At 38.5% G+C, this 25562-nt stretch overlaps 1 long non-coding RNA gene across 2 annotated transcripts in view; it reads right to left on the reverse strand.

Moving 5' to 3' along the window:
- Positions 1-25562, reverse strand: part of LOC128781285 (uncharacterized) — a 240362-nt gene that overhangs the window by 100917 nt on the left and 113883 nt on the right. Inside the window, exon 3 of one of the 2 annotated variants that reach the window (XR_008427215.1) lies at positions 11799-13124. The exons of the other annotated variant lie outside the window; for it this stretch is intronic. This is a non-coding gene — a long non-coding RNA (uncharacterized lncRNA). Of the gene's footprint in view, positions 1-11798; positions 13125-25562 lie in introns of those variants that run through there. 2 annotated transcript variants of the gene reach the window in all.

Here is a 25562-nt window from a genome sequence, read left to right on the forward strand (position 1 = left end):
TTCTCCCTGTACGCCACTGGTGCCCTTCTAGCTGCTGCCCCAGTGCTAGAGCCCAGAGAGAGTGAGTCTCTGGGCCATGTCAGGCTCTCCACAGACAACCCTAGTGGGAAGTGAGGGGGAAAGTGCATAGCTAGCAGACCTGTTGCATTTTCCAGTGGGTAGGAAGCTGTGCGCAGTGAGGAGCTCACTGGGCCAGCAAGATCTGAATGGTTGGTAAGAGTACTGTTACCAGATCTCTTAGAGGAAAAAGGAGCAGGCCCTGTGGGTGGGCCAAACTTGACCCATTTAAATAAGAATCTAAAGTCTCAATGCTTACCAAAAGCAATCCAGGCCTCCAGGCCCTTTTCAGGGCTATGGATCTCAGTCTGCATCCAGGACCTTTTCCTGGGATTAAATGAAACTTAAACCTGCTAAATAAACACAGGCACAGAAAAAAAAATTCATTGAGAGTTACTTGGCATCAATCATTGCTGCCCCAGTACTTCACATCCTAACAGTTTACTTTGGGGAGGGAGCCCCGAGCAGTTGGAAAGAAAAGAGGGAGAAAAAAAAAAAGGAAAATGGCAACAAAAAAGCAAATTATTACATTGCAAGCTCAGGAAGAAAATTAAATCAAGGGAAACAGGTATCAACAGAAAGATTAATACAAAATCAGACAAGAAGTTTTTGTGGGGGAATAAACTCTTTCACTGTACTGATCTCTTTCTGTGGCAAATATTGCCTTGACCATTTCATTTATTCATTCACTCATTCATTCATTCACACCTTCAATTATCTACTCATTCATTCAAAAATGTATTCCATGTGCTAGAGATACAATGGTGAACAAGGCAAAGCCCCTGTTAAAGGAAGGAGATAGAAAAGAAACAAGTGAACACATGAGTATATCATGTTGAGAATGATATAAGCTATGAAGAAAATAAATCCAGTAAAGGGTCAAAGGCTCTTTGAGGTCAGCAGGTCAGAAGAGGCTTGTTTGAGAAGGAGGCCCTAGAACTGAGATCTGAAGGTAAGTGCTATCATGGAATGATCCTGGGAAGTATGTTCCAGAGGAAAGAACAGAAGTTGCATAGAACTGTGAGGAACCCCCATCTGGTGCAATTTGAGGGTCAAACAGTAGGTCAGTGGACTGACCTGCATGCACATGGAGCACTACCAATGAAAATACAGTGAGTGGGAGCCCCTGGTGGTCAGGAATGCCAACCCTTCATCTGAAACTAGATTATTGTTTTACTATAGACCCAAAGACAGCTGTTTTTTAGCTCCTAAAAATCTCAAGTTTTTCACAGATTTTACACACACACACATATACACACACATACATACATGTTATTGTTCAATTACAGTTGGCCCCATTTCCCCCCATTACTCTCCCTCTCCCTATCCACTTGCACCTCCCACATTCAATCTTTTCCTCTATCTCATTGTCTTTGTCCATGTGTCCTTTATACATCCCTTGATGACCCTTCCCCTTTTCTCCCCCATTACCCCCCTCCCTCATCCCCTCTGGTTACTGTCAGTTTGTTCTTTATTTCCATGTCTCTGGTTCTGTTTTGCTCATTTATTTGTTTTGTTGATTAATGTTCCAATTATAGGTGAGATCATATGGTATTTGTCTTTCATTGCCTGGCTTATTTCACTTAGCATGATGCTCTTCAGTTCCATCCATGCTATCATGAAAGATAGGAGCTCTTTCCTTCTTTCTTCTACGTAGTATTCCATTGTGTAAATGTACCCAAGGTTTTTGATCTACTCATTTACTGATAGGCACTTGGGCTGTTTCCAGCACTTGGCTATTGTAAATTGTGCTGCTATGAACTTTGGGGCTCATAGGTTCTTTGAATTAGTGTCTCAGGATTCTTAGGGTATATAATCCCAGCAGTGCATTTGCCAGGTGAAAAGGTAGTTCCATTTTTATTTTTTTGAGGAAATTCCATATTGTTTTCCACAGTGGCTGCACCAGTTTGCATTCCCACAACAGTGTACTAGGGTTCCCTTTTCTCCACAACTGTGCCAGCACTTGTTGTTTGTTTATTTATTTATGATAGTCATTCTGACTGGTGTGAAGTTATCTACACAAACCCAGAGGCAGATGCAAATCCACTGACAAGGAGATGCTAAAGAAATACTGATCTAAGTTCTTTCCTGAAAGCAATCACAGAGCTTTCCCCATGGGCCTAGGAGAGCTGTCAGCAGGAAAATTATCTTCAGAAAGACTATAAGGCAATGTTCCACTTTCCAATTCAGGTTTTACCTAACTTTTTTGTTGCCATCTTAGGTAACCATCCTTAAACCCATGGCCCCTGGGCTTCTTCCTCTACCAAGAATGGTTTGTGGTATGTGTCTCCTGAGTCCCTCCAGGTGATTCCCATGTATCCTGGGCTGGCAAGTAGCCATTTCTACGTGCGATCCTTCGACATCTTCCAGTTCCAACAACTGCAATGATTAGATTTCCGAAGATTATGCCAACCTGCAGGACAGGTCTAAGTTCCAGAAAATTGTTAGTGCAGATACCCCACCTTTGTTTCCCCATGTGGGACAACTCTGAGGCCCTCAGCAGGATAGAACCCCAGTTATTAACAGTTATCACACCTGAAGATGGCAAACCTTCTGTTGGCCTCCTTCCCTTCTCTGTTTCATTTCCCCCTCTCCCTCTTAGGGCTCTTAGCATCACCTCCCTAATAAATGCTTTTTCCTTATATCATTGTTTCAGTGTCTGCTCTTAGAGAAACTGAATATCAGGCATTCCTAAAGTACTAACTAACATGCATTCTTTATGACTCTAAAACTTAGGAGTTATGTCTTCCTAGAATCTTTCCTTGATCTCCTACCTCCCCTTCCCAGAACAGACAGGTCTGGCTCAGGAATCTTTTCAACTGGTTTGCTCAACACATAGAAGATACTTAATGCTGTCCTTTAACAAATTAAAATGGTAACTCTCTAGATAACTAGCAAATGCAAGGAGTGAGACCTGAGACCACCCCCAGGTCTCCTGCAGAAGCTTCTCTCCATCTCCAGCTGCCCTGGCCTCACCTTCTGACTGGGATCCTTCCTCTAGAGCACCATTGATTAGTGCTCTCTGAGGATAGTCCTATTGACAATTTGGCTCTTCCCAGAAAAGCACAGCAAAGCAAACTTTCAGATTTAGGCCAACACTTATTGCTCAATATTAGCTGTCTTACCTGTAAATATCTGTTGGGAAGGGATGTTAAATACCACCAATAGGGATCATTTTCCAAACGGCACTAAACACATGGACACAAGTACACAATTGACAGTGAACTCCAACTTTTAATCATTAAGTCTTGTGTGTCAGGATTTGGCTTTGTCCATGATGAAGATATTTCCACTCACCCTCCACCCCTAGGAACTTCTACTGGCAAAGAGGCCTCCCCAAGTTTAAATTATCCAAGCAATGCAGCACTAAGTCACATTTCTACAATCCAAAGAGCAAAAGTACTTAAAATAGATCTTCATTGTTCTAACTTGAAATTATTTCACCTGCAAACAAAGTAGATTAATTTCTTGGCCTGATCCAAAGTAAATGAACTTATGTTCATCATATTGTAAGGTAAATGTGTCTCTTGCAAATATGTACTAGTTCAATGTTAGCAAAGAGCTGATAAGGCATTTAGAGATTCATTAGTTATTTTCAGAAGACATCTCTATCAAGAGGTCCACCTACTGAGTAGTGCAAGCATGTTTCCCAGGAACTAAAACCATACAAACACAGATCATTTTCCTGCAAAAAAAATCAGAACAAGAAAAAAGTTTCTGCAATAAAAATTTGAGGTGTAACTTATGGAATCTTTGGAAAAAGAAGGATGCTATGATGGCCATATTTCTCAAGACCTTTGGAAAAGTACTGGTACTGTTAGGCTTCTGCTTCATGTTGAAGGGAATTTGTAACACTCTAGGCGGGGTAAAAATAACTGGAAAAGTCATTTTTCAAATCCTCCCAATGAACAGTGGGACTCTACACTGAGCTTCTCATTTAGATGAAGAGGTAAGATCAAGACAACAGATGCCTAATGTACCCAGGTTGGCTTCTTTTCTATGACATATGGATGCATGAAATGAGATACCAGTGTTCTGAGGCAGGCTGAATGAACTGTTAAAAATTTCTTTTTCTTTAATTTCATCATGCTACTTCAGACAAATTTCAATAGTGGAGTTGGTGACGGAACTCACAACACTGTTGAGTACACATATCTACACTGTCAGGAAGGTTGGGAAACAATAGTCCAAAGACAGGAGGGAGAAAAACTGTAAAGGAAGGGAATGGAAATATAGTAGTAATCTCCATTGTGTGACACAGGGTCCAGGCAAAGGCTGTAGATTGTTGCAAATTAAAATTCCGGGAAGGTACTCAGAGAATAGCTGTTTTGCACACAAAGAAAGCTCATATTAAAGCCACTGTGTTTAGTGTACAATTATACTTACTTTTAATGTATTCTGGACATTATTCACATGCTTCACTCTTGCCCAGCCAATATTTTATTTAACATAACAAGGGGCTGATTCTTCATTCTGTTCCTACCAAGCATCAGTACTCTTTCAGATTTAGGGAAACTGGCACAGTTACTGAGTCCAAGTCTGAAAGACTTTTCCCTGACAGTTTATAAACTATTGGGCAAATGAGGTAAGAAGACTAACAAAACTTGGTATCTTTCTCATCTGATTCCATGTGTCATTGTAGTCAATAAAGCACTCAACCAAACTCAAGTTTGGTATGGCAGAGGGAGAGATTGAGCAGAGCAGTGGTTCTTCATGTTACATAGCACCAGACTTACTAGCCCCTTTCACTTAAAAATAACCACAATGAAATAAACCCTCCTTTATTTAATAAGTAAACTTCATCATCATAAAAATATGCCAAGTTTTCTGGCGATCACATCAAAACTAACCTCGAAGAAACTACCACTTATTAGGTTTTAGTATGGCATTTTAAAAAAGTACCCACAATTATATGTAAACATTATTAAAATACCTCTGACTTTCACAGCAACAACCCAATAATATAACTTCAGCATAATACTTAACCCCAAATAATATAACACAACAGATTGAATGCAGAAGCAGATATAAGAATCCAGCTGTCTTTATTAAGAGAGACATTAATGAGCTCTACAAAAAAGTGGAAAATGCCACTCTTCTCCCTAAATGTTTTTGTTTAGAAATATATAGTATTTTTTAATGTTACCCATGTTAACATTTCCTGGGCAAATTATAGTTATTTCAAGATAAATTAATAAATAATTGTATTATTTATATTTTCTCAGTTTCAAGTTCTAATATGCTAAATACCACCATCAGTAGATGTAGCCCACATAAATAAAAGCTTTCGGGAGACTTCAATAATTTTAAGACTGCAAAAAGGATCAAAGACCAAAGAGTTTGAGAAGTACCGATAACTAAATTGTCACCCAACTTAGCCTTTATAGTGAAAGGTAAAGCTTTTGGTCTACCAAGTTTTGTCATTTTCAAGCAGCAAAAAGTCAAGATCTTGAAGGAACCTTTGAGGATTTTACACTACAGTCTTTTAGCTGAGCTCCAAGCTTAGTTTTTTGACATAAAGCTCTTCCATGGGCTCAAGCCTGTACAGTGAAGCAAAGACTTTTACTAATCCTTCTCCAAATCAGTCCCTCCCCTTTTAAGGAAGGGGCTTCTCTTATTAGATAACTGTATAAGGGAGGGGCAGGCATATGTCAAGTCCCAAGAGCATGCTTCCTGTGTGGTCTGTGTCCTCACATAGGATTTCTCTAACACCTCATACACAGATAAGGACTGCCCAAAGGAATAGATGCAAAGTAAGTCACATTCCCCAGTCCTACTCTGCAGGAACTAATGAAGAAATAAAATCATGGCAGAATTTGCCTCTTAGATACTACCTGCATTTCTTTGCGTTCCTTGGGGCAGGTGAGTTGGATCCAGAGGATATGCTACCAGGATGCTGTAAGCACCCCACTGTGATTCCCTACAGGGAATACCCCTGTTTGCTCACCTACAAGTACTAGAGCAATCGCACCACTTATTTCCCCACCAATTCTCCAATTATTAAGAGATCAGTGCTCTTGATCTATCTTTAATCTCCTCAAATTACTGCTGCTGTTTCCTGGAGCAAGCAAAAGTTTCATATACATTGTTTTCTATAACTAATGTGGACAAAGGGTAGAGGTACTTGAGAGGTCTCCAACTGCAGTAAAGATGCTCAAACTTAGAAATTCCAGAGCAGTTAAAAATTATAAGCTGAAAATATAGCCTTGTGAACAGTGAAGTTGACAGCTTGGCTGTTGGAGTTGGTCAATTTTGCCAAGACCAAGTACTCTATTCCTCACTCTTGATAATGCCAAGAGCCTACATCCTTTAGCGAGTTTCACTTCAAAATACTCACCTGGAAAGTGGTAAAAAGGAACTATACAAGACTGCGAGCCAAACCTGGTACCCTAGGCTTGTGTTCTGACCAGGAATAAAACCCATAACCTTTCCATTACTGGAAAGTGCTCCAACCAACTTAGCCACAATGGTCAGGGTCCTTTGTAACCTATTTTGTATCAGGTGAAAAAAGTATCTTGAACCCTGGCTGTTGTGGCTCAGTGGATTGAGTGTTGTCCTAAAAACCAAAAGGTTGCTGGTTCGATTCCCAGTCAGGGCACGTGCCTAAGTTGCAGGCCAAATCCCCAGTTGGGGGCATGAGAGAGGCAATTGATGTATCTCTCGGATATCATTGTTTCTCTTCCTCCCTCCCTCCCTTCCCCTCTCTCTAAAAATAAATCAACAAAATATTTAAAAAGAAAACATCTTGAGAGTAATTTGCTGCTCAACCAAAGTCTGCATACTACTATCTACATGATCTTTTCTTATATTTCAGGTTTGCAAGTTATAAAACATTTAAGTTATAGGTAAAATGATACAGATAATTTGCTGATTTTAAAGCAAAATAGCAAAACTAAAAAAAAGCCATTTCTATTCCTCATACCACAATGCTTCATCAATCATACCCTTTTTCTTTTTAAAATTAGACATGCATTCATTTATTCATTCAACAAAATTCAAAACATCTTCTAAGTAATGGGATTTAAAAATATGAAATATTTCAAAATGCAAATAATGGGAAATATGGCAGAAAAAAGTCACAATCAATTAATAAATATAAATTAATGTTATGTGAGGTAGCTACTTTTAATGCACTACCTTTTACAGATATTTTAAAAAGAGATTCAGTAACTTGCCCAATATCACACTTAATATTTCCAATAATGAAAAAAATAGAAATACTTCTCCCCCACTATCAATCCACAACTATATACAGTATTTCATAAATATGAGTTTCTTTCCCTTTTTTTTTCTGAATTCAGGTCCTAGTCATTTTCCTCCAATTTCTATTTCATTCTCTCATTGGTTGTCACATGGAATTGAGATTTTTATTTGTGATAAAATAGACCTGCAGACAAGTGTAATTGAACAACAATAAAATAATTATTTAAAAAATAAAATATAATAAATATTTTTTAAAGAAAAGAAATAGACCTGCTGACTCGGTCACAGAGAATAAAGATGACACACATTTCTGGCTCCAAGTGAGTGCAGCTGACAGATAACTCCCAGCTCCTGGGGACTGTAATTAAAGGGATACACCTGCCTAAGGTGGTTAAGGAGAGATCTATTTCTGTACAGGGAATTGCCATAAATCACAAAAAGATAAAAAAAACATTTAAAAACAAAAAGTAGTTAACAATTTTTGAGTAATTAAACCTAGTTTTGGAAAACAAGAAATTTCTATGTCAGTCCTCGTCTTTCAAACATTATTCTCTTGTTTAGTTAAGCTATATAAACACCAGGAATCTGATGTAAGAAAGACTTTTCTTTTTGTACATTGTACATAAATGTCTTCAATCTTCCAAGTTAGGAATTTATCAGTTGAGTGTTAATGGGTATATTCAGCAAAATTCTGAAGTGATTTTTTTTCTCCAACAAAAAAAAATAGAGAAGGGGGATGCAGAGAAGGGTCAGAAGCTCATGTCAGAGCCATGCCCCCCCGCAAAAAAAAAAAAGTTTTCCTGACACAAGAGAGTAGTTGAAGGTACAGCCAACCTTTGGCCAGCTGATCTCTGGGGCCTGGGTGAAGGTACCTTGGGTCAGGCAGGGGTAAAGGAACTGCAGTTGAACTGACCAGTTGAAAATTAAAGTTCTTTCCTGGAATTTCAACAGCAACAACAAACCAAACAAACATGCCACATCACAGGTAAGCCTCACAGCTGTATTCTGGCCTCTTGCTCTGGTTCTCTTTTCTTTTTTACCCTTCTACAATGCCTTGATTTAGGCCAGGTCATAGCTTGGACTGGGAGCCAACTTTTCTCTCATTCATGAGCTGTAGAGAACAATCAAGAAGTGCTTCATGAGCTGGTTGGAAAACAGAGAGTGTGTAGAAGCAGAGACCATTGCTTCTGGTTTCAGTTCATTCCCTCCTTATCTTTCCTCCTCCCAGTCCCTATCCTACATCTGTAATTCCAGCTCCATGAAAAGATTTCACACACACCACATATACCTAATATGCACTCACATAATACACCCAAAACATACACATCCCATACAGCATACACACAGGTACATACAACACACCTAACATATACATACCACCTACAGTATATCTATCACACCACACGTACTACCACCACCATCACTATAATATCCTATGTACATGCACATATACCACCCTACACATACACACACCTCACGCTCTCCCCCATACATACACGCATCCAGGACATATACCACCCTATGTATATAAACCTCATAACTCCCCACACATACTACACACACATATAGTGCATACACTATACACCCCATTTATCACACACATAACACATACCACAGGTACTATCACCATATCACTATCACAAACTGTGCACACACACATCATACACATTCACATACACATACCAACATACCACACACCAATACGCACCCACATATACGCACCTCATGCACCACAACACACCTCCACCTCTCACCACACACATACATACACACATGTTCACCACCCTCATGTACTCACACCTCCAGGTTCCTCCTGTGGGTTTTGAGTGTTTTAGTGATAGTTCTATTGATGGTCATCACACATGGCTTTGTGTTATAGTTATTTCTATTTCCTCCCAACTTTTCCTTATTTGGTGCTTAAGCAGTTTCTATGTCTAGTTAATTTTTGTCTCCCACAAAAAAACTGCTGTCAAATGTACAGTGGCCTTCATTAACATTGGGTGAACTAAACTTAATACAATAAAATTATAGTTAATTTAACAGGTGGAGGACATGGAATAAATAATTGCACAGCAGTAGAGATTTCACTGGACATTAGGGAAGGAGAACTGGGTATTTTCCTAACAATTATGGCAAAGACTCATTATCTAACTGACTGCACACTAACTGTGACATAGATCTCAGCTTATAGGAAACAAATATCTGTGCTGCGTCCACTCAAAGGTCCACTTTGATGAGAGCATTAAAGGACTTGGAAATGGAATTCAATCATAGGTGGGAGGCTGTTGCTGCTGAGGACTAGACAAGCCAGGCCAAAGGCTTAAATTTCAATTGGAAGTCATGGGGGCCACTACAGATCTTGGAGCCAAGGTACAATATAATTGAGGTTGCCCTTTAATAATGGACTGTTAGGTATATTTATGTGGAAAAATCTTTACATTTTGCAAATCAGCCAGGTATGCATTGTCTGCCTCATCAGGAATTCCACACACAGCTTGATGTGCTCACAAATTCACAATTCAGAATTAATTGGTTTGTAGGCCATGCATTTAGGTCACATCACCCAGACACTCCATTTCATGTGGTGAAAAGAAATTAAGTCAATTTTCCCCTGCCAGACCCTCAGCTTTCATCTCACAAGCTTGGTGAGCAGTCCCCTGCATATTCAGGAAGAAGACAACCTTTAAAGGCATTCTCATTATTTCTCAGGGAGATGTCATTAAGTACTGTAAACATGTCGTGAATGAATCCATGTCAAAAAACTGCAAAGCGTTTATAGAATAAAAACCCATAGCACCAAAGTGAGATAAAACAGTGGAGGGGGAGAGAAAAAGGCAAAGTGAGATTTTAAAAAAAGTCTTTATGATCAAAAAGTTGAGCTAAAGTTGTAGACTATAAGGTAAGTTTGCTCCCCTAGGAGCTTTGACCACATACAGGAAAGCAGGGAAGGAACCCACCAGGTCTAAGTGTCCACTTCCCCTCTTTCCAGGCTCCTGGCAGACATCACTAATCCATCACACACATAATACTCTCTGAATTTACAACTGACAGGCATCACTAATTGATAACACTCATCTTGCCCTCTGATTCACATCTGGCAGACACTGCTAATCAATCACACCCATTTTGCCAGCTGAATTCATACCAGACCTCAGAATTCTTGGCAATAAAGCTGTTTAGTCAAGCAATTTAAATTGCAGTTGGAATTTACTGATATTTCTATTTGTGAAGGGCTCATGTATCCTTATTTGGAGTCCATGATACTGCACTATTACAAAAAGTGTGATTGGTCAAGATGAGATGAGCACACTATCTTAGTTGAACATTGCCTTATTTGTTATTTTACTATGCATTCGTCTTTACATTCAAGTTAAGGAGATAATATACTCAGAGGTTTGCACTGGTTTGAATTCATAAGAGTTGACACTGTGAGTACACACAGGCCCCAGGACAATGTCTGGATAAAAGGTGCACAGAATTAAAGAGGATCAGTGTGTTCATTTTCAAGGAAGAATAGCAGCATCAAGGCTGTCTTTTGGGGTTCTGCCTTCAGCTCCCAGAAACCCTTTGTCCACCTCATGCAGACAGCATAAGAGTCTGGAGATTTATATTCCCCAGGTCAAGCCTTAGCCTTGGATTGGCAGTGTTAAATCACAGCCACCTTGTCTTGCAGTGGGAATACTCTGAGGCACATGTTAGGCTCCAATGTCCCCAAAGGTCATGCCAAAGGTACCCTCTCCACAACTTTGAGATCACACAGTTGCTTGTCTTTCTCCCTCCTGTCCTGCTTCTCCCATTTCCTCACCATCACTAGGAATACTTTCTTAATGCATTGTCACTTGCACATGAATTTTCATCTTGGTCACAGAAAGAACTGTAGATAATAAGCTCTTACAAGCATAATGCAAACTTTATCTGTGTTTCTTTACATGTTCACCAGACCTGCTCATGGGACTTCCCTTGATCTCGTCTCCCACAGTATGCCTGGCTAGGTCTGCACCCTGGAGAACAAGGGGCTGGAACAGCTGGGGCAGACCTGATGGACTGTACAATTGTCCTCCCTTTGTGAGGACACACATCATCTGCCTAAACATCAGGGAGCTCCATGCAGAGTTTGTACCTGGGAGCCCTAAGACAAATGTCCCCACATCAGCTGACACAAAACCACTAAATACTATTCAAAATATTTCCAGAAGTAAAGCATAAGTAGAAACTATAGGGTACCACCTGTCTCTGGTAGGAATTTTTGGAAAAAGTTTTAGGTATATAAAAATATTGTCTGAAGAAAGTAAAATATTAAAACAAATTTAACTTTAAAATTTACAGCAGACTTTTTTGTAATCTGCTTCTTAGCATTTAACCTTAAAATGTTAATCACAGTTAGAGTTTGTGAAGCTATTAAGTAATTTACAAAATAATTTTAATTATTTTATTTATTGCATTTCACTAATACAATAATTTGTTCTGGTTTTAAGTAAAGGGAGAACTTCTGCATTAAGATCAGTATTAGCTCCTTCAAATCAGTAATCTGAGGGCACTGTGCTGTGTTCAAAATAGGTCAATTGTAAAATTTACCCTAGAGCCTATGATACATCTTCAAAAGACCCCCAATTATGGGGCTCTTCTTTTGTTTAGAACAAGGTTAAAAACATAGATGAGAGAAATAGGTAAAAGCATCTACAGTCAAAATTACAATGTGACAAGGAGGCAGCAAGATTTGGTGTTCTGAAGCTGGTGCAAGGAGTGAATCTGTGCTTCCTGGGAGGACCACACACAAGAGTGAGTGAACATTCAGCGTAACACCAGCATTGAAAGGTTATCATCTACTTGAACTTATTTATACTTGCATTTGTTGCATTTATTTATTAAACAGTGGTCTCATTCACAGGATATAACTTTCATTTCTTCCCTACACTGGACCTCCACTCCAACTGTGGTCTTAGTCTGCAATACCCCATGACCCTATTCAAGACTTCTCAGAGCCCTCTGCCTGAATCAGTCTTCCACTTGCCTATCTGGAGAGAATGCAGTTCCTCTGCTCCTCTGGTTACTGTTGAAGTGTTAGACCACAAAAAAAAAAAAAACCCTACTTTTTCATCTTTGTTAGCCCCATGGTGTTGCACAGTGTTTTTCTCAGAGTTGAAAGTTGAAACTCTGAGCTGAAAAGACCTGCTCCCATATTTTCACATGACAGAAACTAGAGGTTATACAACTTATCCGTCCCTGCCAGCCAGCACTCTGATGCTGAACCATGGCACCTGAACACATGGCATGTAGCATTCACTCCAGACTCTTGTTTTTTTTTTAAAAACTGCAGTGCATGTACAATAATCACGTGTTCTGAAACCAGCAATTTTTAGTCTTTCTTGAAGTTCTCTGTGTCTTGTCTTCCATCTGGAACATGGCTGTCTACATCAGAGCTGAGATTCTTCACCTGGAGTCTATCATCTGGGAAATTCTAAAATTGAATGGGCTTTTTTTTTTTTTCAAGATGTGTAACTTTCAGTGGATTCTGAAAGGGGTCTGTATGCATTTTCTAGTGCTACTGTAACAAATTAGAGGGTTAAAACACAAAACTTTCCTGACATTTCTCTAAGTTAAAGGTCCAGCATTAGTCTCATGGGGCTAACACCAAGAGGTGGTAGAGTTGTTCTCCATTCCAGCTTCTAGAGATAGTCTGTGTTTCTTGGCTTATGGTGCTATTCATCTATCTTCAAAGCCAGTAAGGGAGGAGTGAGAGTGGGATGAGTCCTTCCTCTATACCCATCTTCTGTAGTTAAATCTTTCTCTGAACTCTCCTTTTCTGTCTCCTTCTTCCAGTCATAAGGATCCTTGTGATCTCATTGGGTTTCCAGAATACTTTCCTTAAAAAAGACCAAAAAATGTGTAATAAATATCATGTGTACTCATTCCTCAACACGTCATCAATGTATTATTTATCAAGTATTTATTGAATATCTATGCTATGCTAGTGTACTTAGATGGTAAGATACAATTACAAACAAAAGAGGTGTAAGGTAAAAACTATCCTGATTTACCCAAAACAGGGGTTTCCTGAGATGCAGGATTTTCAGTGTTAAACCTGGGACTGTCTAGATTTAAACTAGGACCACTGGTCACTCTGGGTGTGGTCTCTACCATGAGGAGTTTACAACCTAGTGAGGGATATGAACAAAATGCAGTCAAATGGAATTCACAACTTGCCATATATATTTCAAAGGGAAGAGAAAGGGGGCTCAGACAGACATATAGAGAATGAGTGGTACACCTTCTTCTGTCAGCACCCCTTTGGGATAATATTGACTGAGCTCTAAATGCATGCCAGACACTGGCTAAGTGCCACACACATGATCTTGTTTAAAACACAGAACAGCCCTGTGAAGAAAGGACAATCATTGCCTGAAGTTTGCAGAGGAGGAAATAGAGAAAGAGAAATAATGAACTTAACATCACACAACTGCTGTCTTAGAGACATGGGGATCATGAGCAAGCAGTTTATTAAGGAAATGCTCTCAGAAGAAGACTGTAAGAGAGTTTAGGGAGCAGGATAAGGAAGGGAAAAGAAGACAGCAAGGATGAGATTTCAGGAAAAGTTCCAGAGAGGACACCTTCATCCTAATTCATCAGGGGTGTAAGTCAACCCTCAGTTTCTCCTGATAGGGGGTGGAATTTGTTCTTCCACACATTTAGTTGGATGGCTATGGGCCGCTGAGGCTATGTAAAACTCCAGGCATTTCTGTCTCTGTCTGTTGAATGGGCAAAGTGCTTGCTGCTCAAAAACTGGCTGCTAAAGAACAGTCACAGTTGTGGGCTGTAGAAGCAGAGACACCAAGGTTGAGAGAAAGAAGGCATCTTGGTGGTCTATGTAGAGTATGAGCAGCTTTCACATTAGCTAGTAAGAGGTAAGGTAGACTGTGAACCCAACCTAGCAAGTTCCAAAGTAAGATAGTTAATATTCTCTTCCATTCCATGTACATTCATATCCTTACATGTTTCCTTAAAACCTAAGATTTATGGATTTTTTTTCAGAATTTTTCTCTTGCAAGAAGACTTTCTATCCACTAGGACTATTGACACAAATATTAAAATTCAATGTGTGTTGCCATTCAGAATCAACAACCAATGAGTATTGTAGTTTGTAGGTACATTATTTTTATTTCCTTATGACACTTGATTTGCTAACAACAATAATAATTAGCATGTCACTGAGGAGATTATAAAGAATACCATATGATCTCACCTTTAACTGGAACATAATCAACAAAAGAACAAAAGCAAACAAAATATAACCAGAGATATTGAAATTAAGAAAAATGTAACAATAGCCAGAGGGGAGTGGGGAGGGGATAGTGGGGAGAGAGGTCTACAGGAGCTACTATAAAGGACACAAGGACAAAATCCAGGGGGAGGGTAGAGGTCGGGGAGGGAAGTGGGATTGGCTGGGGTGGGGTGGAGGGATAGGGAAAAATGCAGACAATTGTAACTGAATTAAAAAAATAAAAAATACAAAAAAAAGAATAAATACAACTATCTGGATCTCAGTGATGTTTCAAATGGCTTTTAGGCACTGTAATCCATCTTAGAATTTTCATACACATACAAATTGTAATTATATAAATGCCTTTGTGTAAATGGGAGGCTAGGAGGTTGTGTCTTTTCAGAATTATCATAGGAATGGTAACTCTTAATTTCAAACATCAAAAGGCTCTCTTATTCACTGAAAATGTGATATTTTAGTGTCATCTTGGCTCTTCACTATCTGAAAGAGCAGATCCTTTATGGGTTCCAGATGGAAAGTTCAATGTTAATAACCCCTTGTGGACCACCACCCCTATGCTTTCCTGGAACTACAGAGATGTACTTTGCTGATAATGTCATTTACTTAAATGAAATCAACATATATAAATGGTGATAGACTGCTGTTTCTGAATTTTGTTCTAGACATTTCAAAAAAGAAAAAAAAACTTAATTTAGCCACCCAAAAGTCTGAAATAAAAAGCGGGTCATCCATATGGTGATTAAGAATCACCAACCTTTTTTGTGATTGTACTTATGTGTGTTCTATATATGTTTGGAATAAGCCATTCTCAAGCCCAAAAATTACTGTTCAAACCTGTCAAACATTTATGTATTTGTATTACTTAGAACTAGGTTTGCTTGCAATAAATAGAGATCCACAGTGGGTGGCTGAAACAAGAAGGAAGTTTATTTCTTTGAGACATAAAAATCCCTATTCTGTTCCTGAAATTTCTTGCAGCCCACCAATCCGCTATCTCTAATTTATGGTCCTGGTTTTCATAATACAAGATGGCAAGCTATACTTTCTTTTCAGGCAGGAGGCTAGATCAACTGTTTTTAAAGGAAGGCGAGCAGTCAGGTAATACTTCTTCTTGTATCTTATTGGCCTGACCTTGGTCACATGGCCAAACCCTGCCCCAGGAGAGGCTGGAAATGCAGTCTTTTACATGAACAGCCAAAGACCCTGATAAAAACTGAGGATATATTACTGTGAACAAGGAGTGAAAGGATCTCAGAGAATAAAAACAGCATCTGCCACAAGCATTTACATTAATTTGTAAAGCTGTCATATGGCTAATTCCTGTTTCTTTTACCTTTCACATTGCTTATTCCAGGATGAGAATTAAATCTGAGGTTAACTCATTGTAATGTTGAACAAAGTTCTTTTGAACATGTGAATTCAATGTGTGGCAAAACTAGGCCTCTCTAACAGGACTGGATTCTGTTATGAATAATTTTATTGCTCAGGCAAGAAGCCTCCTCATATCCAATGATTTATCCATGTGGAGGCATAAAAGCCCTGCTTTCTCCTGCCACACTGAGTCCGTGCTGAAGAGTTATCCCAACTTCAGAACTCCCATAAGGGCTGTTCTGAGGCTCCCTTGGGTCTACATCACAGTTAGGCTCCCCTCCTCAGCCCACCCTGCTTCATCACCAAGCCTACCCCTTCAAAAACATTTCCCAATAGACTTGTATACATCAGTCCCCATCTCAGTACCTGCTTCCTGGGAAAGGAATGAATCAAACCAGCTGAAATCCATATTAGATCACTCTCCAGTCATATTTCTTGCACTTGTCAGCTCTCTTTATAGTGAGGTTCTTGGTCTACCGTGCCAGTCAGTAAACATCTCTCTACTTCTGACAGAGTTCTCCTCTCCCATCCTGGGAATCCTTCCGGATACTCCAGGAACCCTCTTTGTGGGAGCAGATACTCAATGGTTCATTATAATCTTTTAAAAAGAATGTGCTATAACAAGGAGAGTGGGAATCTGGCTACCTGAATTCCATCTCTGTTCTGCCATATCTAGGCAGTGTGATTCTGGCTGAATTAATGTTCTCCTTTCCAACATGAGGATAACAACCTCTGCTTCACAAGGTTATTGAATTAAATAAGCTAATTTAAACCACCATCTTGTCAATACTTTCCTGCCCATTTCTTGTATACCTCAGGCTAAGATAGAATTTACTTGCCCAAAAGGTCAACAAAATATTTTGACTTTCTAATTGAACCCTGAAAAGTTCAGAGTATCTTCAAAAGAAATATTCAAAACAGCCTCATTGCATTGAGTCCTCTTATTTTTCTGTTGGTGGCCAGCCTTTTCCTCTATTTTGTGGTCACTCTACCTCAATGTATATCTGTCATAGTTTAGTTTTTGACTTTGTGTGACTACACCAGTTGCTGCCAAGTGCTGGATTATTCTTCCACCTTTCATTATCTCTAGAACCAGAAATTCTCAGCTCAGAAAAACATGGAGATTTAATGTGTTCCTTCTGAGAACATTATCCAAACCGCTGATATAAAATCTGCTCAACTGGGAAAACTGAGAATAGCAGGTTAAAGCAGTGAGTCCTCAAAGTAGGGTCCCTCCGCCAGGAGCGTTAACATCAGCTGAAACTTGTTACAAATTTAAATTCTGGGACCTCAGCCTGGACTTACTGAATCAGGAACTCTGAGAGCCAGACTCAAAAATTTATATTTTAACCAGCCCTCAAGAGGAATCCTGTAAATTTTGAGAGTTCACTGCTAGAAGGGGTGTCCCAAAGGATATAAACAAGAGGGCTTTCCTTGAGAGTCTTCCACTAACATTAAATCCCCCCACCCATATGCAAGTGGGTGTTTGGGGTATTACCTTAACATTAACATGTTTTCTAATATTGGTCCTGTGGCTTTAAAAAAAGAAAACTACATTTTTGTGAAAATTTTAGCATAAATAAATACTTGACAGGGCAAAACTTTTCCTAACTGTCCTCAGAATTCCAGAAAAAATAAATAAATAAAAGGTTGTTAAACTTTTAAGCCACATGACCTGTAAATTACTTCAGCTGCTGACGGTGGATCTGACCACACTGCAGGCAATAAAGGGCTAGCTGACCTGCCTTTATTTTCTCTCTGCTCAAGATAAACATTTATCACTAGGAGTATTGATTAACACCATATAACTTCCCTCTTCAGACTTGTGAAAGGAAACAGGCTCCCTTGGGTAGTCAAACATTTGGAGGGCTCAAGAGACGCCAAGTGCTCCTACAGTTATGAAGCTCTGTAAGCTTCAAGAAGGTACAGGACGCCCTCTGCCAGGGAGAGCCCGGTCAGTACTCCAGAGCTGATTTGAGTACTAGTGGTGCTTTTCCAGTGGGAGCCAGTCAGGGAGCAAAATGGTTGTGGCCCACTGAGATGTGGAGTCCACAGTAGGATGCATAGGACTTTAGAAAATGACATTACTGAAGTGCAGAATACCTGCTAAAAATGTCTACATTATTCATGACCTGGGAAATAAACTACAAATAAACCTTGTATTTCATGAATTACTTTTGGCTTTGTTTTTTTTTTTTCTTACTTTTGCTAATGATTGGAAAGCAGGGCTAGAGAGAGATCAGCAATATTGGCTTGATTACAATTTACAAATAACATTAATGGTCTATGAGTATTTTAATATTTGAGGCTGCCTCAGTTCTTATCCAGAGCTGGGTTGAATACAAATTATAAATAAATGGATTGATTTTCCACCAACTCTTTCTCTGATGTTTTGTTTTTGTTAACAACTATTCCTGTAGCTAATAAAATAGGTTTTGTGTCTATACAACTGGTTAATTAAATTATCTATATTTTAAAATCATAATTATGCATCCTGAGAAGTGTATTTTTACTAAACATACTATGAAGTAGTCAATTCATGGTTAAGTACTTTGACTACACTAACCTATTGTTTTTAAACAAATCATTCTGACAGCAAATTTGTTTCTTATTTTGCTATCTTGGTTCTGGAGAGAACCTTGGAATCTGTCTGTCCTTTAAGGGAGCTAATGTTGAAAGGCACTGGGCTGCATGTATACATCTGTGTAGAACTAATAGATGACATTAGGATCATTAGCTGCTATTGTTTCTTCATGTTTTTTTGCAAATAAAAACATAACATCTTAAAACTTTTTAACTAAAAAATTTAACTGTCATCCTATTTAAAACTTGGTAAAGGTTTTTTAGATAATGAAATAATTATAGATTTATATGCAGCTGTAAAAAATTATTTAAAAAATCCAAGCTCTCTTTAGCCGGTGGTAACACCTTGTAAAATTATTGTAAAATATCACAACAAGGATACTAACATTTATATAGTCAAGATATAAAATATTTCCATCACCACAAGGATTCTTCATGTTGTTCATTTACAGCAAAACCCATGTCTTTTCCATCTTGCCCTCTCTTTAACCCCTGGCAAGAAATGACTAATTTGTTCTCCATAGCTATAATTTTATAATTTCAAGAATATTTTATAAATGGAATCACATACTGTGAAATCTTAGGAAAGTAAATTTTTCCCTTCAATGTAATTCTCTCAAATTCATCCAGATTATTGCCTGTATCAATATTTTGTCCCTTTTTATTGCTGAGTAGTGTTCCAATGTATGGATGTACCACATTTTATTTAACAATTCATTCATTGAAGGACATCAGGATTGTTTCAGGCTTGGCTGTTATGAATAAAGCTGCCATAAATAACTGCATAAAGTTTTATGTGAACATAAGTTTTCATTTTTCTAGAATAAATGTCCAAAAGTATAATTGCTGGATCATATGGTAGTAGCATATGATCCATCAATTTTAAAGAAATTGCTGAATTGTTTTCGAGAGTGACTGTCGCATTTTATGTTCCCACCAGAAAGTTAAAAATGATTCCGTTTCTCTGCATATTGGCCAGCATTTGGCATTGTCACTATTCCTCACTGTGGTTTAAATTTGCATTTCTCTAATGACTAATGATTTCCCTAATTCTAAATTTATTTTCATGTGTTTATTTGCAATCTGTATATCCTCTTTCATAAATGGACTGTTCATGCACATTTTTAAATAAGATTGTTTTTACTGTTGAGTTTTGAAAGTTCTTTACATATTTTATATAATAGTCTTTGGATAAGTGGTTTGCAATTATTTCTGCCAGTCTGTAGCTTGTTATCTCAACCTCTTAAAGGGGTCTTTCACCAAAAATAAAATTTTTCTTTTTAATTTTGAAGATGTCCCACTTGTTTATTCTTTCCTTTATGTCCCTTGCTCTAGGGGACACATCAGTGAAAATATTGCTGGGTGGAATATCTGAGATTTTCCTGCCTATGTTCTCCTCTAGGACTTTTATGGTGTCATGACTTATATTTAAATATTTCACCCCTTGAGTTTATTTTTGTATATGGTGTAAGTTGATGGTTGAGTTTCATTTTTTAGCTGTCCAGATGTCCCAGCACCATTTGTTGAAGAGGCTATTTTTACTCCATTTTATGCTTCTTCCCCCTTTGTCGAATATTAATTGACCAAATGATCTCACCTATAAGTGGAACCTAATCAAAAAAACAAACAAACAAGCAAAATATAACCAGAGACATTGAAATAAAGGACAAACTGACAGTAACCAGAGAGGAGGGCAAAGGGAGGTAACTGGAGAAAGAAGGAAAAGAGTCACCAATAAACATGTATAAAGGACCCATGGACAAAGTCAAAGGTGGGAAGCATTGAGGGTGGGAGCTAGGGGTGGGGAGTGTGGTGGCAGGAAAATGGAGACAATGGTACATGAACAACAATAAAAAAATTTAAAAATAGAGAAAAAATAAAGTTTTTAATTTTGATAATGTCCAATTTATAAATTTTTCTTTAATGGATCATGCTTTTTGTGTCAAGTCTAAGAAGTCTTTGCCTCACCCTGAACTATGTGGCTCAGTTCATTGGGTGTTATCCTGCAAAGCTAAAGGTTGCTAGTTTGCTTCCCAGCCAGGGCACACGCCTGGGTTGCAGGTTTGTCCCTGGTAGCCACAGGCACCAGAGGCAACCGATCTATATCTCACATCGATGTTTCTCTCCCTCTCTCTAAAAATAAATAAATAAAATCTTTTTAAAAAATGAAGTCTTTGCCTCATCCTAAATCCCCAAAGTTTTATCTTATGTTTTCTTCTAAAATTTTTATAGTTTTACATTGGCATGTAAGCCCACACACAATCCATTTTTGAGTAAATTTTTGTCTAAGGTTCATATTTTGCCTATGGGTATTCACTTACTTCAGTAATGTTTGTTGTAAAAGCTATCTTTTCTTGAATGAATTTTGAAACTTCATCAAAATTTTTGGGGCACATTTGTGTGAATCTATGTTTAGGTTCTCTGTTCTTTTCCATTGGCCTACATGTTTATTCCTCTGCCATTTCCACACAGTCTTGATTACGATAGCTGCAAATAAGTCTTTAAATCCAATAAAATGATTCCTTCCACTTTATTTTGCTTTTTATAAATTGCTTAAACTATTTTAGTCCGTTTGCCTTTCCATATAAATTTTAGAATAATCTTGCTTATATCTGCAAAAGAATTTTGCTGGAATTTTGGTTTAAAAAATGTATTAAATCTGTATGTAATTTTGGGGAGCACTGATTTTGGGCTTTCCAATCCAGAACACAGCATGTATTCTCCACTTATTTAAATTTTCATTAGTTTTTTTCATCGGCATTACATATTTGTCAGCATACAAGTTCTGTATATGTTTTGTTAGATTTATACCTAAACACTTCTCTTTATTTATTTTATTTTTTTATTGTTGTTCAATTATAATTGTCTGCATTTTCTCGCCATCCTTCCACCCCACCCCAGCCGAGCCCACCTCGCTCCCCCACCGACACCCTCCCCCTTGATTTTGTCCATGTGTCCTTTATAGTAGTTCCTGAAAACCCCTGTTCCCACTATCCCCTCCCCACTCCCCTCTGGCTATTGTTAGATTGTTCTTAACTTCAATGTCTCTGGTTATATTTTGTTTGCTTTTTTCTTCTGTTGATTATGTTCCAGTTAAGGGTGAGATCATATGGTGTTTGTCCCTCACCACCTGGCTTATTTCACTTAGCATAATGCTCTCCAGTTCCATCCATGCTGTTGCAAAGGGTAGAGCTCCTTCTTTCTCTCTGCTGGGTAGAATTCCATTGTGTAAATATACCATAGTTTTGGGATCCACTCGTTTGCTGATGGGCACTTAGGTTGCTTCCAGTACTTGGCTATTGTAAATTGTGCTGCTATGAACATTGGGGTGCACAGGTTCTTTTGGATTGCTGTTTCAGTGTTCTTAGGGTATAATCCCAGCAGCGGAATTGCTAGGTCAAAGGGCAGTTCCATTTTTAGTTTTCTGAGGAAATTCCATACTGTTTTCCACAGTGGCCTCACCAGTCTGCATTCCCATCAACAGTGCACTAGGGTTCCCTTTTCTCCGCATCCTCTCCAACATTTGCTTGTGGATTTGTTTATGCTGGCCACTCTGACTGGTGTGAGATGGTACCTCATTGTGGTTTTAATTTGCATCTGTCTGATGGCTAGTGATGCTGAGCATCTTTTCATATGTCTCTGGTCCCTCTGTATGTCTTCCTTGGAGAAGTGTGTGTTCAAGTCCTTTGCCCATTTTTTAATTGGGTTGTTTTTCTTCCTGGAGTGGAGTCGTGTGAGTTCTTTACATATTTTGGAGATCAGGCCCTCAAATAAGTTTTCAATTTTTTGTTCTTCCTCTTCTCCTTCTAACACCTCTATAATTCAGATGTTGGAACCTTTAAAGATGTCCTGGAGGTTCCTAAGCCTCTCCTCATTTTTCTGAATTCTTGTTTCTTCATTCTTTTCTGGTTGGATGTTTCTTTCTTCCTTCTGGACTACACCATTGATTTCACTCCCAGTTTCCTTTGCATCGCTATAGGTTCCCTGTACATTTTCCTTTGTTTCTCTTAGCATAGCCTTCATTTTTTCATCTAATTTGCGACCAAATTCAACCAATTCTGTGAGCTTCCTGATTACCACTGTTTTGAACTGTGCATCTGATAGGTTGGCTATCTCTTAATTGCTTAGTTGTATTTTTTCTGGAGCTTTGATCTGTTCTTTAATTTGGGTCATTTTTTTTTTTTTATGGTCTTGGCGTGCCTGTTATGTAAAGGGGTGGAGCCTTAGGTGTTCACCAAGGCAGGGTAATGCTGCTTGCTGAGCTGTAATCCTGTGTGGGAGACTTACTTTAAGAAGAAGAAAATGGGAGCTTCCAGCCAAGATGGAGGCCTAGGGAGACACACTGCGCCTCCTCGCACAACCAAAAGAAGGACAACAACAATTTAAAAACAAAAAACGACCAGAACTGACAGAAAATCGAATTGCATGGAAGACCAACTACCAAGGAGATAAAGAAGAAACATTCATCCAGACCAGTAGGAGGGGTGGAGACAAGCAGCTGGGGTGGAGAGAACTCATCATCATGGGAAATAGTCATCATTTCTTCAAATAGGTTCTTGATTCCTTGTGCACCTTCTTCTGGTGTTCTCATGATACAGATGTTATGCTTCATGTTGTCTAAAATGTTTTTTAAGCTTTCCTCATTTTTAATTCTTTTTTTCTTTTTGCTGCTCTGTCTGGGTGTTTGTTTTCCTACTTTGTCTTTGAAATCATTGATTTGATCCTCTGCTTCATCTAGCCTACTGTTTATTACTTCCAGTGTATTATTTATTTCAGATAGTGCATTCTTTATTTCTGACTGACCTTTTTTATGGTCCTTATGTCTTTTTTCATGCTGTTGAGTATCCTCATAATCATTACTCTAAACTCTCTATCTGATAAATTGCTTGCTTCCATTTCAAGTTCTTCTTCTGGAGAATAGTCTTGTTCTTTTATTTGGAGTCTGTTCTTTTGTCTTCCCATTTTGACTCCTTCTTTGTATTTCCTTGCCTTAGCTGTTAAACTAATCAATCACCAAATGGCTCCATTATTAATCCAATCAAGCTGTGATCAGCAGCCTGGCTTAAACTGCACAGGGTAGGGCAGAGTAATTCCTGTGGGCAAGGCTGTTGCTTCCCCTTAGGATGATACCATTTGGAGGGGCGTGCTGTACCTGAGAAAGATGATCCTGTAGTATGGGGAATGACTCAGCACAAAAATCCAGATTGCTGTTCCTTCAGTTCTCTCCTCAGAGCCACCAACCCTAGACTTTCCTCAAGCATCTCTAGTCTAATCTGCCCTCCCTCTGCCAGAGCCCAAGGTAAATGGCTGCAAACAAAATTTTGTGCATTTTGGCTCTTTAAGAGGCTCTCTGCATCTCCAGACATCTCTCCCTGGTAGACAGAAACATCGTTGCTTTTTGTGGCTGGATGTTATCCCGGTTCCTCTCCAACTCTGGTACTGTAGGCTGGGGAGCCCAGATTGTTGTTTAGATACCACACTTCTCATAGGGAACCCCATGGCCACTGAAATGTCCCTCTGGAATTTCAACTGCCACCAATTGAAGCCCAGCCAGCCCTCTTGCACCTCCTCCACACTGCCTGTCAGTCTTGTTGTGGTGAGGTGTTTTATTCTGTCTGCCTTTGGTTATAAGGCTTCTCTTTGGCCAGTGTTCTGTTGGTTATTCAGGATGATTTCTCTACAATTTTGTTATAATTCCAGATTGGTCCTAGGATGTGGTTAGTGTAGCTTTCACTTACTCCTCTGCCATCTTGTATCTGTAGTTATTTCTTTTTGATCCTTTTATTGTCTACATGGTCTATATCAGCAGTTCCCAAACTTTTGGGCACCAGGGACCAGTTTTGTGGAAGAAAATTTTTTCACAGATGGGGAGGACATGGTGGGGAGACAACAGGCAGACCTCAGGCTATAATGTGTGCAAAGATTTGCTGCTCACCACCTGCTCACCTCCTGCTGTGCAGCTCCATTTCTAACAGGTCATGGACTGGTACCAGTCTGACGCCCAGAGGTCAGGGACCCGTGGCCTACAGTGCTATTACCTATTTCATTCTTGATATGAGTAATTTGAGCCACTCCTCTTTTTTTCTTAATTTTCAGTCTTGCTAGAGATTTATCAGTTTTATTGATCTTTTCAAGGAACCCACTCTTTGTTTTGTTGGTTTTTCCATATTGCTTTTTGTTTTAAATTTCATTGATTTATTATTTTTATAAGTTTCTTCCATCTGCTTGCTTTGGACTTATTTTCTCTTCTTTTTCTGGGTTTTTAAGGTGGGGAGCATATATTATTGATTCAACACCAACTCTTTCATAATATGAATGTTTAATGCTATAAATTTTCCTCTTGGCATTATTTTAACTCCCTACCACAAATGTTTATTCAGGTAAATTTTGTTTCTTACTAAAAGCTTGTTATTTATTACTGTATTATTTAAGAGTGTGCTGTTTAGTTTCCAAGTGTTTGGAATCTTTCCTGTTATTTTTTTGTTACTGACTTTAACTTGTATTCCATTGTAGCCAAAACCACACTCTGTATGATGTCAATTCTTACAAAGAATTTTATATTTGTTTTATGTCCCAGAGATGGGCAAAATTGGTTTATGTTCCATTACCAGTTGAAAATAATGTACATTCTACCATTGTTGGATAGAGCATTCTATAGATGTTAAAGGGATCCTGTGGATTGATGGTGCTCTTCAGTTCTCTCTTTTGTTGTTCACTCTAGCTGAAGGTTTATCTATTCTGTTGACCTTTTCATAGAACCAACTTTGGATTTTGTTTATTTTTTTCTATTGTTTATTCTTTATTTCATTTATCTTCTCTGTAATTCTAGTTTTTTCCTTCATTCTTATTGCTTTAGAGTTAGTTTGTTATTCTTTAGATTATTGATTTGAGATCTTTTTTCTTTTTAAGTATAAACAAACACTAACAACTTTTAATTTTTGGCCAAATCATTTAAAATTTGAAGTAAAAAGAAAGGTTTTTGTACAAATAGCTTTCAGCCTGTGACCTGAAATTCTGTATCTCCCTTACAGTGCTGTTTTCTCTAATTATGGAAAACAATCATTTATTT

Source organism: Desmodus rotundus, chromosome 6 (assembly GCF_022682495.2).
Source record: "Desmodus rotundus isolate HL8 chromosome 6, HLdesRot8A.1, whole genome shotgun sequence".
Taxonomy (NCBI): Eukaryota; Metazoa; Chordata; class Mammalia; order Chiroptera; family Phyllostomidae; genus Desmodus; species Desmodus rotundus.